We start from the raw sequence: 21,862 nt of genomic DNA on the forward strand, positions 1-21,862 counted from the left end.
GCCTCCTGTTTCTTCACGACTGCGAAGACCGGGGCCACCTTCTTCCCCTTGGCCTTCTTTCCCTTGGGCATCTTGCTCGGCTGCAGAAGAGAGAGAGCTAGACCACATATTGAGACTCCTACTAGGTTACACATTATGATCAAAAAGGGGAGATTTCTAGTCTATCAGCCATTATACCATTCATAAATTATACAGGAAAACCACAGGGAAATTCTGATGTTAGATGTTTATCTTAAAATTCTCATTAGCACTCTAATTATTTTAACAAACTACTCATTATATTCAGACACACATTCTTAGAATTCCCTTATCTTTCTATGATTTATAGTTGTCTTAAAAACCAAATATTAATATAACTTCTTGGTAATTACAAGTCTAATCTTCAGGTAAGGGCTTCCCACAGCACCAGAGCTTCCTAAAGATACTACCTTATGGTTTCTTCAAACTTTCTGACTTGGGAGAGGCTGAACACATAATTTTTTTCATTAATAATAATATATGAGATACTGGTGCTTTTCCATGACCCAAGCTATTAATACTTGTTCTTATTTTTCACACTCCTCTTTAAAACACTTACATCTATGTTAAAGCATTTTATCTATGTTCAACTAGGAAGAATTTAATCTCTTAGCCTTTAAGTTCCTTTGAATCATAGCTATTTGTGTTATGCTTCTTTGAAGTCTTATTTGTCTCCCATGATCTCTATAGATAAAAGTTATCTCTCACTTTTTGATGACTAAGATTGCATATATTTTATAGATGTCCTATTATACATACATACAGACATATTAAGAGAAAATTTTGGCGAGTAACATTTGCTGATAATGCCTTACCCAGACACAAAAAGACAAACAGGGTATGCACTCACTCATATATGGATTTTAGACATAGAGCAAAGGATTACCAGCCCACAATCCACACCATCAGAGAAGCTAGGAAACAAGGAGGACTCTAAGAGAATCCTCCTTGTTCCCCCAGAGAAGGGGAAAGGGACAAGTTCTCCTGAGCAAATTGGGAACATGAGGGACGGGGAGAGAGATCTAGGAGAATGAGAAGGGAAGAAGAGGGGTGAGGATGTCATGAGGGAGGAGGAAGTTTGAGTTAAGGGAAGAATAAAGGACATCAAGATAAGAGATACCACAATGCAGAGAGCCATTATAGTTTTAAAGAGAAATGAGGTGCTGTGGAAATATCTGTATATCTACAAAAATGACACCAACTAACAATTAAGCAACAGAGGAGAGGCTACCTTAAATAACCTCCCCTAATAATGAGATTAATGACAGACTTATATGCCATCCTAAAGCCTTTGCACAGCAGCTGGTGGAAGTAGCAGCAGACACCCACAGCTAATCACTGAACTGAACTGGAATCCAGTTGCAGATAAGGAGGACTGATGAGCAAAGCGTTCAAGACTATGCTGGTGAAACCCAGAGAAACAGATGACCTGAACAAGGGGGAACTCTTGGTTCCCAGACTGATAGCGGAAACAAGCATGGGACTGATCCAGACCCCATGAGGAGGCTTCAGAAATCTATATGGCCTCTTGTAGTAGATCACTACTTATCATAGTGATAAGTAGTGATCCTGCTTAGCATAGGAATGAACTTGGGAGCCCATTCAACATACAGGGATACTCCCTGATCCTAGACACAAGGGGGTGGGTGTAGGCCCTATCCCAAAGGATACGACAGACTCTGAAGACCACTTATAGAAGGCCTCACCATCCCTGGGTAGCAGAAAGGGTATGGGATAGGTAGGGTGATAGTTGGGGTGGGGAGGAGAGGAGGGGAGGCAGAGGAAACTGAGATTGACATGTAAAATAATTTGTTTCTAATTTAAATAAAAATGGAGAGAAAGAAAAAATAATGCCTTTCATATAGCACACTGTTTTTTTGCTGATATTTTGTACTTACTTATCTGTTTTCATGCATATGTTTATATAAGAGCCACAGCACCTGAATAGATGTCAGAGGACAAAGTGTCAGGTGTCTTTGCAAAAAGTACTTTTAAATTAAGAAATGTCACCAGACTTTCGCATCTTTTTCTAGTAAGGGAAAAATAATACTAGTCAATAACATCATAAAAATACCAAAATTAAATTCTATTGAGTTTCTTGACTACGTTATTTCTAACACATGCTCTTTGACTAACACTTATTGTTATATCAGTGATTATTTTTTCTTTTATGGGTGCATGTCCAGTTATCATAGTGTGATGCATAAGAACAAAGCTGTCAAAAACTCATCTCAATGATTTCAATGGACTTTCACTGCTTTTTACACAGTTAGACACAAGAAATATTTTGCACATGTTTTTTTCCATTTTTGCTAAAGCCATCATGAATATATGTGTAGAACTGTCACCTATTGTATTACATAGATCTGTAATTTTCTCATAGGTAAGGAGAGGTTTTCAACAGAGTGTGAGAGCAGATTTATCTCTCATTTCAAGAAATAGTCTTATTTTGATACCAAATAGAAAGCAATTTTAAAATAATAATGAGAAGGGAATGAAGAAATTAAGAAGTAATGGAAGGAAGAGTATAAGGAAAGAAATAAATAATTGACTATAACAATCTTAGGAAATAGATATGTGTCCACACTACCTATCAGATTGAACTCCTACAGTCTTTGGGGGGAATTAATGTTTTTATTTATTTACATATTCCCTCAGTGCTTTAAGTTGTTAGTCTTATTGTAACATAGAACAAAATTTTCCATAAAAATTTTAGTTAGACACTGAAGCAGTGGGTAGAGTGGTGCCTTGGTCTTGCCTCAACTAGTTGATGGGACAGACTTAGTAGACTTCCTAGGGAAGACCTTACCCTCTCCATGAAGCAGATGGGAGGGGGGAGGGGGCAGCAGGAGGAGATATGGGAGGGGAAACTTGGATTAGAATATAAAAACTAAGTTAATAAAACTAAAAAATAAAGAATTCTAGTTAGGTTCTATTCACTTACTATTACATTTTCAAAAATATGTATTTAATATCATCTAGTAATAAATGTTCCTTTTAGTAATGGGTGTTTCTGAGTTTTGAAAGTTACTAAACATTTTATTTTGGTTGCTATCACTTAAATGTCTATAATAATAATAGAAGCAAAGAATAAGCATCCTTATAAAAATGATTCAATATGTATTATACTGAAAATAATGCTTTAATTAATTTTATTTTCATATTAATTTTATTTTGGCTAATTCCTTGCCAGATATAGTTACATTAAGATAATATTTGATTATTATGCTATTGATGACTAATACATAGAGATAAAACTATTAGCTTTAAGCATTCCATTCACTTGAACTTTAATCTATATAATGTTTCATATTCTTCCTATATAAAGAGATTATATTATTTCAAGATATTTGTATGTATTATAAATTTTTTAAACAATGGCTATAGGATGATTCCCAGCCAGAACTGTGTTAACTTCTACACAGTCCACAGCCTGAAAACAGATGATGAAGAACACCACCTTCAAAATACCCTTTCTCAAAAATTTTGGTGCTTCATAAGGAATAGTGATACTTATGATTAAATATGTAATAAATATAAGCATTTTCTCACATGAAATATAGATTTTCTACTGCTGCATAAAACCTGCTCTAGAGCACTCAGCCTTAAATGGGATGTCTTTATCAAATGCCTTTCCTCAGTGCTCAAGAATTTACATGGTATAAAGAGGTATAAAGATGACAAGAGCATGTGGTGATGAATGACTCCAAGGAACTGTGTTTTCCAGATGCATCATAGTAGGTGTACGTATGATTTTACTGTGACAGCATGAACCATGAACAAGACCTATTCAACTTAAAGCCACAGGAATTCCAATACAGAGAAGCATAGGTGAACACAAAGCTCCATCCCTATACAAGAAGTAATTTCCAATTGATAAGTGCTTGAAAAGGGAAAATCAGTTTTCTTCAATGGAGTGATACTGGGTATTCATACTTCATGGAAGGCCCCATATCCAGAATTAAATGGGCAAAACAAAATGGACACCAAGTTTTTTGCATCCTTTTTGTTTTTTTCTCTGTTTGATTCTATTTTAATATTTTGATAGATTAAAAAGAATGGAATTAGAGAGGCAGAAAGGTAAGTATCTGGGATTTGGGGAAAGTAAATGATATGATTAAAATACATGAAAAAAGTAAACAAAAGCAATGTTTTACACTATAGATACATTTACTTTATACATGATGTTATAGTGTGGAAGAAATTATTGTTTTGACTTGTCTCTTCTTATTCTCATGTTAGGCAGCTTCATTGGAGCTGATAGATCAAATTCCAAGATGGTGCACATTTTTGCTTTTTACATTTGTGTTACTGGGCATATGAGCCCCTCCAAGTAGACTCAGTTTCTATATGACACCCACTATGCAAATTTGGTAGCTACATTCCAAAAAGCATTCCAATAAACATCTATTATAGTAGAAGTGCCAGTTACTTGCATTCAATTCCTGACAACTGTTAAATGAAGAGTCATCACAGGATCCAGCTTCATAGCAGGATGCATAGGTCTTACATCTAAGATTCATGTTTAGCCATACCAAGACTGGCGTAAAATCAATAGTGTCCTCTTCTGTACTAGGCTAACTAGCTTTGTGTTAGAAATCAGAAATAGAGGAAATGGAGGATAGGTGGAATGAGACCATTAAAAAGCAGGGAACCAGGGCTGGTTTACTCTTGTGGAACATGCAGCCTTGCAGTAGTAACCATGGTAATCAAATGGTTTGTTTTCACCTAAATGTCCAGGAGACAAATCACAGGGAAGGGTGACTTACTATAAACTGAGATGAGTGTGGCATCAATCACTATAAAGTGCAAAGCACAATTTTGGCAAACAAGAAGTTTTGATTGCAAAGTGGGTGCTATTTTGTTTATTTGGAACAACTTTGATAAAGCTGGATGGAAAACATATATTGTACCAACAGAAAAAGCAGATCTAGGATTCAGAAACAAAGTATTTCCAGCTAAGATTCACTGGTGTTCTGGTTACAATTAAATTTATGAGAGTAAAGTTTCTTTTCATGAGGATATACCATGGTAAGAAAATAACTAAGACTATAGTTGACAACTTTTATGATCTAAGGATATGTCCCAGATAAAATATAATTGCTAAAGCTAAAACAATAAGAGACTTTGCAAATCTTTTGAAAGATGATAATGATAATAGAATTATTATCTAACTCAGTGAGTTAGAAGTTAAGGAAATGGCTCAGCGGATGGAAACATTTTATAACTGGACGGGCTGGTTTGATGATAACTGGACACAAGCTAGAGTCATCAGAGAGGAGGGAGCCTCAACTGAGAAAATATTTACATAAGATGAGGTTTCAGAAACCCTGTGGGCATTTTCTCAGTGATTTATGGGGAAGGGCATAGTCCATGGTACATATCCCTGGGCTGGTAGTTCTTGGTTCCATAAAAAAGCAGGCTGAGCACATCATGGAGAGCTTGCTAATGAATGACACTCCTCCATGGCCTTTGCACATGCTTTGCCTGCTGGTTTCTGCCATATGAGTTCGTGCCTTGACTGCTTTTGATGATGAAATGATATGAAACTGCTAGGGAAGTAAATACTTTCCTCCCCAACTTGCTTTTGGTTATGTTTGATCACAGAAATAGTATCCCAATTAAGATCATCAAGGTTCAAATAGTAGAACAATACAACAGACTTCCATAAGTTGTCCCCTGACTTCCGTGTGTGTGTGTGTGTGTGTGTGTGTGTGTGTGTGTGTATGAGAGAGAGAGAGAGAGAGAGAGAGAGAGAGAGAGAGAGAGAGAGAGCAATAAAAACAAATGTAAAGTATTTCAATTAAATAGCAATGTGAAAATTCCTGGAAAATTAGTAATCATGAGCTTATCTTAATTTAGTGTGTATTCTTGTGTGCTGTAACAAAATAAATGGCTACCTCCCTTTCATGTTTAGATCAAATTTTTATTTCCAATGGTGACTTCTCTGTTGCTTCCAGTTTGTTTTTCATAATACCTTCACACATTGTGTTCTTTCTATCCTTTAAAAAAATGCTTCAAGAATACATTATTTATTTAAGTGTTACAGGAAAAAGCCCATTAACAATTTGTCAAATTCATTTAAAATCATACTTTTTGCTCTCAAAGTCATTAACAAGATTGTCTAATTTGGTATCCTGTGAAAAACTGATGAGCAGACTCTCAATTGCTTTGTTCAGGTTATTAATAATTATGAGATTCTAAGATGATATAAGTCCTCATGAATTATTTTTCTGAAATTTGACCCTATGTGGATAAGTCACTGACAACTTCACTATTTTACCCCTTGCTCATTTTTACAAGGAAGTAAGTTTGCTTAGATCAATAAAGACAGTTTGATTGTGACTCAACGTTAAACTATCCATTTACCTTGTTGGATATGATTAAAAATAGAGCTTTCTTGCCTAAAACAGAAAGACATTATGTGTATTTTCTATGAATCATTAATAACTAGTCTTACAAATCATTATTGAAATTTTAATTAAATGATCTTATTTGTTCTATATGACTCTACTTGTTAGATAACTCTGGTGTTCTTATAAGTAAAATGTTATTTACTTATTTATTTACCTATTTATAGTAGTTTTTGTTTTCTTTGCATAGCTTTGGCTGTCCTGGAATTCACTCTGTAGTCCAGGCCAGCTTCAAACTCAGAGATCTACTTTCTCTGCCTTCTGAGTGCCGGGATTACAGGCATGGACCAGTAGTGAGATGTGTAATTTAAAACCAGAACTGAAATTGAGAATATCTGTATTGGGAACATAAATTACTCCATGAGTTGACTGCAGACAAACAAACAAACCAAAAAAAGCCTCTTCAGATACTAATTAAAAAGATTTATTTATTTGTTTAAATTCATCCTTGTTTGTTTTTAAGTAAACTTAACTCCTGCAAACTTAAGTGAGTAATGACTCTGCTTTTACTATGTAAGATGTGGTTTCCTTACTGAACCAGCTGATGAATGAAGAATGAAATCATGAAGAAACAATAGAAGACAATGACATGTATAGATCAGAAAAGAAGCCCATGAAGACTGACTAGATATAAACTTGATAAAGAGAATCAGTACAGATGTGAAGAATACTGCTGATTAGCTACAGTGCAACCTTCTCTGAATTGTCCAACTGTATGCCTCCACAATACTATGGGCTATTTTGTGACCCACATTTTAGTAGGGTTTCCAATATAAGTCAAAGATATTTGATGAACTAAGGTATCATGTTTGGGGGAATGAAGCTGTGATGGTATTTTTAGAAATATCTTCCCCTTTTAGTTAAAAGACTCCCATAAAATGAATGAAATTTTCTATACTGAGAAATCATATTATTTTTCTTTTAAAGAAAGCCATCTACAAGTGTTTTAATCTATTTTTATTTTTAAATGTAGCATTAGATCTCTAAATGGATATGCAATAATACAATTTAACCATGAAGGAAATTGGAAATTAAGGTAATGAGATAGACTTTACTAATCATATTCTCCATTCAATTAACTATATTATTCAATTGGCTGGAGTCGGAAGGAGCTATATACAGGCCAGAGAGAAGACACAAATCACAATCTTTATCTATCTCTCTTGTAAATGAATGACAATATGAGAGATGATATCAATACATGTGGTCATTATTAGGGATAGGAGAACCATAAATTCAAATGTATTTTGGTTCATTCCAAAGTAAGGTTACCCCTAAACAGCACACTCGCATAATGAAAGTAGTGAAATTAAATCCAATTGAGACCTGAGAACAACCCAAATGATGTAATTCTCCTATGAAAACAAGGTGATTTTAATAAAATCAGATCTTGCATTAATGGTATAAAATGTATATTTGTTATGTCTCATTATTTGTGGATTTTGGTCTATTAAAGTGTGACTTACTCAAACAACATGGCACCCCTAATTTTAGAAGTACATAACTTGTAACAGTTTATGTAAGACTATGGTGTCTGATGTTAGATTAGAGAATAATTTAGAATGTATGGTATCATATTTTACTATTTTGTATGAGTTATGAAAATGTGCTTACTACATTAAAGAATTTCTGAATTATGATAACACAGTTCAAGTTTATTTATTTATTTATTTATTTATTTATTTATTTATTCTTGGGTTTTTCGAGACAGGGTTTCTCTGTGTCCTGGAACTAGCTCTTGTAGACCAGGCTTGTCTCGAACTCACAGAGACCCACCTGCCTCCCGAGTGCTGGGATTAAGGGCATTGGCCACCAACGTCCGCCAAGTTTTGAAGTTTATATAACTTCTCAAGCCCAACATGTAGAAAGCTGCTTGAAAGATGCAAAAGAAAATCAACAACTTAGTTCTGGACTGGATCCTGGTTTATTTTGAACGTGAGATTTTATATTTTTCCTGAATGTAGCATTGAACACCACATAATTTACCCATTTATTTACTGGTTTACTAACTGTCTTGTATACCCCAGATATACACACTGCAGACACAATCAATACATCTTTTGTATCTATCACTTGGGGGGAAACACTAATTAATTTTTATCTGCTTGAACACTTAGAGACTCATAAATCTCCATGAGTTAATGATTCATGTATCTGTCAGAGGTTTGCAGTGAATTAAATGGAATATTTTGAACTATAATTCCAATTAGTTCACCATAAAAATGATGCTACCTAGAAGATTATTAAATGGAATCTGGTACTAAAGCATGTTTTCTGACAATGAAGTTTTAAGAATTTATAATATTGCTACTGAACTTCAAATGCCCTTTCAACAAAACGAAACGTTACTTGTGCTTCCACTGAATATAATGTTTCCCTCTATGGTTCTCTCAGATTTATAAAATTAAAATGTCCATAACAAAATTTGGACCAGTGATACAAAAGCTATTCTACATATATGTACACTGCATAAACAGTCATCATTTTTTCTTCACTTAAATATATGCCTGTTCCCTAGGGGAAAATAGAGGCATATTGGCATGCAGACACAAGGAATTATCAGTTGTTCAAAGCCTGGTAGATCATAAATAGAGAGAAAAGGTGGAGTTTAATTTCAGAGAAACAGAAGAGTGCTTGGTCTTATTTAATGTGAAGGCTGGAAAGGAGACTGCAGGAAAAGACACTTTTGAATGCTGAAACCTAAGTGAAAGAGAATTTTATTTGGCAGTTGAACAAAAGAAATGCTGAACTTTGTTGGATTTTGCAAGAGAAAATACCATTTGCTATAGAAATTCAAATTCCTATGTACTCATAGATCTGAACCTAACCCAATTGTCACCAGCAAGGATTCCTCTGGCAATGGATAGGTGCAGATGCAGAGACCTGCAGCCAAATGTTAGGCAGATCTCAGGGAACCCCACAAAATATGAGAAAAGATTGTAGGAGCCAGAGGTCTCAAGGACATCAGGGGAACATTGTACACAAAATCGACAAAGCAGGACTAATAAGGGCTTACAGAAACTGAAGCAACAATCATGGAACCTGACTGCATCTGAGCTAGTTTCTCTGTATACATGCTTGAGTCATTTAGCATGGAGGTATTGTGGGAAACCCTGAGAGAGGAAATAGGTGTGTCTCTGACTCTTTTGCCTGTTCTCAGAACCATTTTCCTCCTACTGAGTTGCCTCATCGAGCCTGAATATGAGTGTTTGTGCCTAGTCTTATTGTATCTTGCTATGCTTTGATGGTTTTATCACTGGGAGGCCTGCTCTTCTCTGATAGGAAATGGAGAAGCATTGGATCTAGCAGATAGGATTGTGTGGTAATGGGCATTGGGATGAGTCAAGGGAGGGGAGGCTGCAGTTGGGATGTATTTTATGAGAGTAGAATAAATAAAAAGAAAAACAGGAAGAAATGAAGGTTCTTAGAAATAAATGAGCGCAGGTCAATGAAATCTAATAGTATTTTCTAAATTTCATTTGATTTTTAAAATGTGAGTCCTTATTTAACAAGAGTAAGTTGACAATATACTAAGTGTTTTTGGCATTTCTAGTGACTTCTATTACATTAGTTCTATAAGTTCATAGGAAACCATGTTTAAAATTAAAAGATACCACATAAAACATATAAGGATTTTATTAATTCACATTCCAAAGACCTTAACTTGGAGGACTGTGTTCTGGTGTCATCTTAAAAAAAGAGGAGGGGGTAAAATGAAGGCTGAGTGTGGAGGAATTTAAGGCTAGCTTGGGCTACATCCTGACTTATAGGACAGCCTAGGCTACAAGGATAGTCTCTGTCTAAAAATGAGAAAAAAGAGAAACAAGGAGATTCATAAGAAGAAGGAAAAGAAAGATAAGAAGTGAAAGGGGAGGAACATAGGTGTGTGGAGTAATATAAGGGTTTTCAATTCTATTCCATTGGTCTACCTGTCTATTTTTGTGCCAATACCAAGCTGTTTTCAGGACAATAGCTCTGTAATAGAGATTGAAGTCAAGGATGGTGATGCCTCCTGAAGTGCCTCTGTTGAATAGGGATGTTTTGGCTATCCTTGGTCTTTTGTTTCTCCATATAAAGTTGAGAATTGTTTTTTCAAGGTCTGTGAAGAATTGTGTTGGGATTTTGATGGGGATTGCATTGAATCTGTAGATTGCTTTTGTTAAGATTGCCATTTTTACTATGTTGATCCTAGCTATCTAAGAGCATGGGAGATCTTTCCATTTTCTGGTATCTTCTTTAATTCCTTCTTTAGAGACTCGAAATTCTTATGTTACAGTTCTTTCACTATTTGGTTAGTGTTACCCCAATTTACTTTATGTTGTTTGTGGCAATTGTAAAGGGTGCTGTTTCTCTGATTTCTTTTTGACAAACAATCCAAATTGATACAATGGAACAAAGAGAACATCTTCAACAAATGGTGCTGGCATAACTGGTTGCAGACATGTAGAAGACTGCAGTTAGACCCAAGCCTATCGCCTTTCACAAAACTTTAAGTCAAAATGGATCAAAGATCTCAACATAAATCCAGCTACACTGAACCTATTAGAAGACAAAGTGGGAAATACCCTTGAATTAATCGGTACAGGAGACTGCTTCCTGAACATTACACCAGTAGCACAGACACTGAGGTCAACAATTGATAAATGGGACCTCCTGAAACTGAGAAGTTTCTGTAAGGCAAAGGAGACAGTCAGCAAGACAAAACGGCAGCCCACAGACTGGGAAAAGATATTCACCAACCCCACATCTGACAGAGGGCTATCTCCAAAATATACAAAGAACTCAAGAAGCTAGTCCGCTAAACACGAAACAATCCAATTAAAAAGTGGGGTACAGAACTAAATAGACAATTTTCGATAGAGGAATCTAAAATGGCTGAAAGACACATGAGAAAGTGTTCAACATCCTTAGTCATCAGGGAAATGCAAATCAATACAATTCTGAGATACCATCTTATTCCTGTCAGAATGGCTAAAATCAAAAATACCAATGACAGTTTATGCTGGAGAGGATATGGAGAAACAGGAACACTCCTTCACTGCTGGTGGGAGTGCCAACTTGTACAGCTATTGTGGAAATCATTATGGCGACTCCTCAAGAAAATGGGAATGAGTCTACCACAAGATCCACCAATTCGACTCCTAGGCATATACCCAAAAGAAGCACATTCATATAACAAGGACATATGTTCAACCATGTTCATAGCAGCATTATTTGTAATAGTCAGAAGCTGGAAGCAGCCTAGATGCCCCTCAACAGAAGAATGGATAGAGAAAATGTGGTACATTTACACAATGGACCACATTTACTCAGCAGAAAAAACAATGGAATCTTGAAATTTGTAGGAAAATGGAAGGAACTCTAAGAAACCATTCTGAGGGAGGTAACCCAATCACAAAAAGACAAACATGATATGTACTCACTCATATGTAGACCTGCTTTATGATATATAGCAGTGACTATGCTTTATCAGAGCTGTTTTTAATGATGTTGCTCAGAATGGTTTCCTCCCAGATGATGACTGAGAAGCTAATTTAAGAAAAAATGGTGCCAAGTACCACTAGAGTAACAGAACTGTGCTGTTTTCTGGGATTTTGTTTTTACTTTTTTGTTATTGTTTGTTTGTTTGTTTTTTTAATGGAATGTGCTGGATGTCTCTACAATTTTGTTCAAATGACTGCAGAACCTGGAAAAGCTGTTGCTGCTATTGTTGTATAACATATTGCCATTATATATATATATATATATATATATATATATATATATGAAACTCAAATATGTGATGAATCCAAGGTGTTTCAGTGAGTGCTCACCTGTGCATGCAAATTTGATTTCATCTTTAGTAAGTAGTAAAGTTATATGCTTGCCAAAAAAATAATAAGTGACACACTGGAAGACAAATGTCACACAATTTCAATTTTATGTGTAACCTAGAAATGATGAACTTATGGGAACAGAGAGCAGAATTGTGGCTATTAGGCTTCAATGTGGGTCTTTTAACAATGGGGAAAAGATAGGTTTAAGGATATGAAACTGCAGTTGGACAAGAGGCATGGACTCTGTGAAGTCTTGAGGTCTACTGAGAGCATGATAAATATGGTTGATAACAATATGCTATTTTAAAAGTTGTGAGATAGTATACTTAAAGTGTTCTCAAAACAAAAATGATGAATATGTGTGATATAACATGATAATTGGTTTAATTTAGCCATGCCATTGGGAACATACTGTATTGTGTATCATAATTGTGTATGATTTTATTTATGAGCTAAATAAATGAATGAAAAAAAAAGAAAAAGAAAATTACCACTAAATAGTAGCTCTATATTTTCAAGGAAAAGTTTTAATTTATTATTTTTTCAGTTAATGTGTTACTGAATAGTTAGATGTCCTAATATAAATTCTAGTTTAATACCATGAGCTAAAATAACTTTGACTATTCAGCAAAGAAGCCATGTTTTTCATTAGTAATGGAACACTCATGTACTTAGATACTTATTGTGAATACTAAGTAAGTTGTTAGATGTAAAATATGCCAGGAAAATAATCATATAAACAAATGTGAACTGTTGGTATTTATTTTTGCTTTTGATTTTTCAAAATAGAGTTTTTATGTGTATCCCTGGCTGCCCTGAAACTTACTTTGTAGACCAGGCTGGCCTCAATCTCAGAGAGGGGACAAGAGAGAACAATGTAAGCATATATTTTTCAAAATCTCTTATATACATTTATGAAATTCTCAAAGAATAAATGATGTTTTTAAAAGAATATAGTTAATAGTTACTGAGAAAACTATAATATAGGATAAATTAATAAATGTAGGAATAATTTAATATGCTTCATGTCCACAAGATATATATTTTTATAACAATACTTGATTCAATCAACTACTGTTTATTTTTTTAACTGCACTTTATCCTTCAGTATTGAAGTCTGTTTTAGAGGATTTTTTTGAGGCACCAGTTAAGGTTTCTCAAAGACACATTATGGGAAAGCACATCATTCTTCAAAGTTCTTCTTCATGTCTTCTTCATGTTCTTCTTGTGTTTGCTTTGGTATTTACAATATTAAAATAAATTAAAGGAACCTCAAAAAAAGAAAGGGAGGAACAGGAAGAAAGGGCAGAAGGAAAATGGGAAACATGACTTGCAAATAATTAGATGATTTTTAAAATTAGTTGTCTCATCACATTTTAATATACTTGTTTCATAAAGGTAAATCTGAAGATATATTTTTTTACCCAAAAAGCAGTGTCTGTGAAAGCTACAGTTTATTCATGTAATTTCAGGATTGCAAGAAAACAATTTTAATTGTTTTCACAGGAATGAACAGCAATCACACAAATTCACCTTAGAAAATTTCTGCCAATCTATTAATACACAGAAAGAGGAGAAAAGTGGGCTTTGCTCTGCTCAATTCCTACTGTGTGATTTTGCTGTCTTTTCTATAAAAAAGCAAACTAGGGGGAAAACTTCAAAAAATTGAATATTTCAGAGTACATCTTCCTGTCTATATCACTGTTTAGAAGAGTTTTGAGCTCATGAATGCATACCTAATAAATGTATATACATCATATTTACTCAGGATCTCTACAACATAGGTATTTCCAACAGATGCTAAATATTTGTGATCTCACCTTTTTTAAGAACAACGTTTTAATGGAAAAGTAATAGTATCAGTGTAAATTTTTCTTGTCTTTGACATTTTTCCACAAGCATGAAAATTTTTAAAGATTTTAATTACATTTCTCCATTCCCTTTCCTTTACCCAAAATATCTCTATATCCCTCCCAATCTCTTTTCATTAATTGCTTGGTTTATATATTACCTGTATGTGTTCAGGACTAGAATACAAATTTGGCACTGGAATCCAAGTTTTGAATTTCTGTTGCAGAATAGATTGAGAATGTTTCAAATAATTAGATAGTACAGTGATAGGGACATCCTTTGAAAGCTTCAGTGAATAGGGTGAAGTTCTTATTAGTGGTAAATTATCTGGAAAGTTATACTTTAAGTAACTGATACTAACCAGATGGCACCAAGCCTGAAGAAACACATAGTGATAAATTAAATGGGCAAATTTGATGGCCAACTTTTTGTTGAAAATCCCTGGTAGTTATAAAGTTAAAAAATAAACAAAAACACTGTACTTGACTCATTTAGATACATCTTTAGTATTTTTTGTTCTTTGAATTTAAAAGTGTATGTTAAACATAAGATAACATGTAAACATGTATTGGAGCAGTCTATTGTACATTTATGGACTCCTATTTATATACTTTGTAACACACTTTTTTCTTCCAGTGGCATGCTCATTTTCTAGTTTGTTTAGGGTAAAGAATGAAGGTTTAGACCACATTAAAAGCCACATGGGAGTTATTGACTGGCCAAATAAATTTCCTTGGACTTATTGACTGGCCAAATATTTGTATTCCTTATGTGCCAACTTACACAGCTCTAGGAATTTTGTAGGGGCACATTCTATGCATTCATCAACAATTCTCTAAGCAGACACGTTGAATATCTTTCTTAAAATATTTTGATTTATGAAATCTTCTGCATTATGAAATAGCATCATTATCTATTGTATACTTAATATCTTTTTGCTTCATTTGTATAAATATTATATATACTAATCTTTTGGAACTCAAATTTCAGGACACTACCAATATTATAGTTTGGCTTAACAAACAAATTGGCTACCCAAAACACAAAATCCACATTTTTCATTAGAGTTTCTTCTATTTCACTAACAGTGAAAACAAACAAATCATGCTAAATAAGTTAACAATAGAAAAACTGTTTTTTTTTTCAAGTAATAAAACTCTGGATACTCAGTATCTATAAATTCTTGAGGTGTTACTGTTGTTAGTCAACGTCAGATACAAAAGCATTTGCCTTCTTCATATGTGAAGATTTATCCTTCTAAATGACACATTATTATAAAGTATTTGACATTGGTCCTATCCTCCTTTTCTATTAAGAAAGAGGATTTAGCCTTTTCAAAATCAAATTTCTATCACTTACAACTCTGAATTGAGGCTAATTATTGCAGTACAAGTAGGATAAAACAAACTGAAAGGTTATATGTTTGGGCTTTTATGGGAACCTTTGGCTTAGATCTGAAAATCTATTTAGCTAAATCTAATGAGACCATAGAAGGAAGACCTAGCTAAGAAAGAATTAGTACCGTGAAAGCAACTTTTCTTCTCTACAGAAAAAAAAGATAATATTTGAATGAAAGAGATTCATGACAATATTTCAGATGACAAATGTTTGTTAATAATATTCTAAATGGCCGAGGTCAACTGTGCTATAAACCATCTGGCAGATATAAGTCCTAACTGAAATACATGTGAATTATTGCCATTTAATGAACTATTTAATGGACCTATGAAAAAAATTATTTGGCAAAACAGCAAGTTTTCAGGGAAAAGAATCAATCTTCATGAATACCAAACCTAGAGAATATTTTCTCCTCAAGTGCACAAAATGCAGAGAATCAAGTGACATATTCTCTGAATTTCAGAAAGTAAAAGTCATATTTATAATGAGTAAACAAAAGATATCCATGATGCTGTCATTGATAACATTTAGCAGATTGACAGAGTGACTTCCCGATCCATAGTCAACAAGATGAATAAGGCCTCCTTGGAGAAAGTTTCAATGGCATAATTACTGGGAAATAGAGCTAAGATAATTTTGAAAAATTGTTTTTTGAAAATGAGTAAGTTCAACTAGTGGAATTGGATTAATATAAAACTTTCCTGTCATGACAAGGTGTTGACATTTGGACATATTACAACTCATATTTTAATCAGAAAAGGAAAGTTATTTTCCAGGATTTTTAATTTTTGGTTTTCGGAATATTTTTAATACCAATGAGAATTTTGTAATTATGTTATTTTATTTTACTCAAGTAATTGTTCTTTAATGAATTAACCTGCTTTTTCTCAATCATTTCATAGTTCATAGTTTTCACTACCAACTTTTCAAAACCCAAGAATCTAACTAGAAAGAGATAAAGATGTTGGTGACATAATGCTTGTATTTCTGATTCACTATTAATACACAAAAGTGTTATGAATTATAGCACCTGGCCTATGATATATGGCCCACAACATTTAGTTGTGAAGAAGACCAACAATTAGGGACAGCTGCACATGTGTTCTGCTAAAATGTTTGTCAAAAACTGATCAAGTCTATAGAAAAGGTTGTGATTATGGTAATGACTGTCATGCTCTTTTATGAAACTTCTAATCTAATTCACAGAAGCAGCCTTAGAATAGAAGTAGAAAAAAACAGGAAAATAAATGCCTCAGTGAGAAAGTTTTCACATGCATAGGCTGAATATTATATGGGGCTTAATATTTGTACACAAAATATCCTTATATCATTTCTAATTGTGTGAAATGTGATTCATCTGATTTATCTTACTAATTGCTCTCACAACTAAACTTTTGCTAAGTCTAGATCCAATACAATAGTATGTAGTTGCAGAGACAAAAACTACAAGGGTCACAAAAACTAAATTCAATTACTATTTGTTTCTTTCTAAGGTAGTTTGCCTAACTCTACAGTACTTATGTTATAAAACAGATGTTACTTCACACTTTTACTTGGCTCCATGGCTCTTCTTTGTCTATGTCAGTAGATAATGTGGAAATTCACTCTTTTAAGCAGGTATGCACTCATGATTGCCTTTCTGCAATCCTCACTACTCTGGCATTTGGAACACAAAAAATAGCATCTTAAGAATCAATTGCAGAGTGCAGAGTGCAGAGGTGACCTGCTTTGGCCCCTGATTTCAGTCTAAATTCTGCCTGCCCACTTTGGGATCTCCTGCCCTGTGGTTTACAGGCAGGTCGACTCATCCCCTGATGACCAAGCAACTCCAACTCTGCTGAGATCACTGGGCTATTCCTGCCCCCAGGCAGTGCAGAGTGCAGAGTACAGAGGTGAGCTGCTTTGGCCCCTGACTTAGGCCCAACTTCTGCCTGATCACTCTGGGAATTCCTGCCCAGGGGTCTGTAGGCAAGTCAACTCAGCCCCTGAGGACAAAGTAACCCAGAATCTGCTGACATCTCTGCTCTAGTCCTGCTCTCAGCCACCTGGAGAGAGTGTGTCTCAAACCTGCCTGCACCCACCTTGAAATCCATCCGAGCATCAGAGACAATTGCACACACCTGAAGAGAACTCCAGACCCATACACACCAGGAGAGGAAGAGACACCACCTGCACCCACTGGAAGAAGAGATGGGAAGGAGACAATATAAGAACACATCCAACAACAGGTAAACCAATATCACACCACCAGAGTCTAGAGAATCTACTCCAGCAAGACATTTACATCCCAACACAGATGAAGCAGAAGAGAGCAGCATTAAAAAATGACTTCATGCAGATGATAGAGACCCTAAGAGAGAAAATCCTTCAGAGAAATGGAAGAAAAGACAAACCAAAAGATGCAAGAAATCAAGGAAAGCCAAGAAAATACAATTAAACAACTGAAGGAAACAGTTCAGGAACTAAAATCTGAAATAGAGACAATAAAAAAAAAACACAAACTGAGGAAATACTGGAAGTGGAAGAGCTGAGTAAACAATCAGAAACCACAGATGCAAGCATAACCGACAGAATACAAGAGATGGAAGACATATTCTCAGATGCTGAATAAACTAGAGTAAATAAATTCATCAAGCAAAGAAAATCTTAAGTCAAAAAAATCCTTAACACTAAATATCCAAGAAATATAGGACACTGTGAAAAAACCAAACCTAAGGAAAATAGATATAAATGAAGGTGAAGAAACCCAACTCAAAGGTGCAGAAAACATATTCAACAAAATCATAGAAGAAAACTTTCCCAACCAAAAGAAAGACATGCTAATGAAAGTACAAGAAGCCTACAGAACACCAAATATAGTGGACCACAAGAGAAAGTCCCCTTGTCACCTAACAATTAAATCACCAAACATACAGAATAAAGAAAGAATATTTAGATCAGCAAAGAAAAAAGGCCAAGTAACATATAAAGGCAAACCTAGGAGAATTAGATTGGACTCTCCATGGAAACTCTGAAAGCCAGAAGGACCTGGATAGATATTCTACCAAGAATATCTTGGTTCTACTAAGAGAACATGGATGCCAGCCCAGACTACTATACCCAGCAAAGCTTTCAATCACTATAATTGGAGAAAACATGATAGTCCACAAGAAAACCATATTTAACAAATATATAACCACTAATCTAGCCCTACAGAAAGTACTGGAAAGAAAACTCCAACCTAAGGAAATGAAATACAGTCACAATAACATAGGCAATAGATAATTTCACTTTACGAAAACTGAAAAGAAAAAGCAGTTTAAAAACACATACAATAGCACTACCAACAACAAATCAAAAACAAACAAGAATAAGCATTGAATGGTTCTTATTTCCCTCAATATTAATGGTCTTAACTTGCCTATAAAAAAGACACAGGCTAACAGAGTGGATATGAAACAGAACCCATCCTTCTGCTGCATACAAGAAACACATCTCAAATTCAAAGACAGACATAATCTCAGAGTAAAGGGTTGGGATAATATATTCCAATAAAATGGACCCAAGAAACGAGCTGGGGTAGTATCTTAGTATCTAACAAGTTACACTTCAAACTAAAATCAATCAAAAGAGATGAAGATGGGCATTTCATATTCATCACAGGAAAAATCCATCAGGAAGAAGTCTCAATTGTAAATACCTAAGCCCCAAATACAAAGGCACCAACATTTGTAAAAGAAACATCATTAAAACTCAAATCACCAATAAGACCTCAGAGAGTTATAGGGCAAGACTTCAACAGTCAACTCTTACCACTGAACAGGACCACCAAACTGAAACTTAACAAAGAGACAAAGGAATTAACAGAAGTTATGACCTGATTGGGATTAACAGACATATATAGGATATTCCATCCAAACACAAAGGAATATACATTCATTTCAGCATCATATGGAACCTTCTGTAAAATTGACCACATACTCAGCAACATAGCAAACCTCAACAGGTACAAAAAAAATTTGGAATAAATCCCTGTGTCTTATCAGACAACCATGCCTTAAAGTTAGAATTCAAAAACAACACAACTTTCAGAAAACTTACCAACTCATGGAAATTGAACAACACACAATGGTACCACTCCTGGGTCAAGGTGGTAATAAAGAAAGAAATTAAAGACTTCCCATAATTCAAAGAAAATGAAGACAAAACATACCCAAACTTATAGGACACTTTGAAAGCAGTATCCTATAAGAGGAAAGTCCATAGCTCTAAGTGTTCACATGAAGAAACAAGAGTGGTCACACCACAATGTTGACATCACAAATGAAAGCTCTAGAACAAATGGGAGCAAATTTACCCCGAATGAGTAGACATCAGGAAATAATCAAACTGAGGGCAGAAATCAGTAAAGTCAAAACAAAGAAAACAATTCAAAGAATCAATGTAACAAACAGTTGGTTCTTCAAGAAAATCAACAAGATAGACAAACCTTTATCAAAACTAACCAAAAGGCAGAGAAAGAACATGCAAGTTAATAAAATCAGGAGTGAACAGGGGCACATAACAGCAGACACTGAGAAAATGCAGAGAATCTTCAGGTCCTACACTGAAAACCTGTACTCCACAAAATTCAAAAATTTAAAGGAAATGGACAATTTTCTGGACAGAAATCACTTACCAAAATTGAATCAAGAACAGATAAGCAACTTAAACAGACCTATAAACTGTAAGGAAATAGAAGCAGTCCTCAAAAATCTTCCAACCAAAAAAGCCCTAGGCATCTGGCTTCAATGCAGAATAATACCAGAAATACAAAGAAAAGCTAATACCAAAACCTCAAATTGTTCCAAACAATAGAAGCAGAAGGTTCATTGCCAAACTCTTTTTACAAGGCTACAATTACCTTGATACCCTGGACACACAAAGACACAATCAAGAAATAGAACTACAGACCAATATCCCTCATGAACATTGATGCAAAAATACTCAATAAAATCCTGGCAAACCGAATCCAAGAACATATAAGAAAAATCTTCCACTATGATGAAGTAGGCTTCATCCCTGGGATGCAGGGTTGGTTCAACATTCAAAAAATCTATCAATGTAATCTACCATATAAACCAACTGAAGAAGAAAAAGCACATGATAATCCCACTAGATGCTGAAAAATGCCTTTGACAAAATCCAACAGCCCTTCATGATAAAGGTCCTGGAGAGATCAGTTATAACAGGAACATACCTAAACATAATAAATATTATATACAGTAAGCCAATAGCCAACATCTAGCTGAATGGAGAGAAACTCAAAGCTATTCCTCTAAAATCAGGAACAAGACAAGGCTGTCCACTCTCTCCGTATCTTTTTAATATTTTCCTTGAATTTCTAGGTAGAGCAATAAGAAAACAAAAGGAGATCAAGGGGATACAATTGGAAAGGAAGAAGTCAAGCTTTCACTTTTTGCAGATGGCATGATAGTCTACATAATTGAAGCAAAAAACTCTACCAAGGAACTCCTACTGATGATACACACCTTCAGCAAAGTGGCAGGATACAAGATTAACTAAAAAAATCAGTAGCCACAGTAAATATGGATGATAAATGTGCTAAGAAAGAAATCAGAAAAACATCACCCTTTAAAATTGCCACAAACAATATAAAATACTATGGAGTAATGCGCAGCAAAAAAGTGAAAGACCTGTATCATAAGAATTTTGAGACTTTAAAGAAAGAAATTAAAGAAGATACCAGAAAATGGAAGGTTCTCCCATGTTCTTGGATAGGTAGGATCAACATAGTAAAAATGGCAATCTTGCCAAAAGCAATCTACAGATTCAATGCAACTCCAATCAAAATCCAGCACAAGTCTTCACAGACCTTGAAAAAATAATTCTCAACTTTATATGGAAAAACAAAAGACACAGGAATGCCAGAAAATCCCTGTGCAATAACAGAACTTCCAGAGTCATCACCATGCCTGAGCTACAAACTAAGCAACAGAGGAGAGTCTCCCTTAAATGCCCTCTACTCATAATGAGATGGACGATTAATTAAATGACATCATATAGCTTTCATTCAACAGCTGGCAGAACTAGAAGCAGTCACCCACGGCTAAACCTTGAACTGAATTGAATCCAGTTGCAGAGTGGGAGGACTGATGAGCAAGGGGTCCACACCAGCCTGGTGAAAGCCACAGAAACAGCTGACCTGAACAAGGGAGAGCTCTTGGTCCACAGACTGATAGCTGAATGTGAGTGTCAATGAGGAGACCTTGAAAATCTATGGGACATCTTGTACTGAATCAGTACTTATCCCTAGCATAAGAATGGACTTTGGGACCCATCCCACATGGAGGGATACTCCCTGAGCCTAGACACAAGGGTGTTGGC

The sequence above is a fragment of the Cricetulus griseus genome, chromosome 5 (genome assembly GCF_003668045.3).
Source record: "Cricetulus griseus strain 17A/GY chromosome 5, alternate assembly CriGri-PICRH-1.0, whole genome shotgun sequence".
Classification (NCBI taxonomy): domain Eukaryota; kingdom Metazoa; phylum Chordata; class Mammalia; order Rodentia; family Cricetidae; genus Cricetulus; species Cricetulus griseus.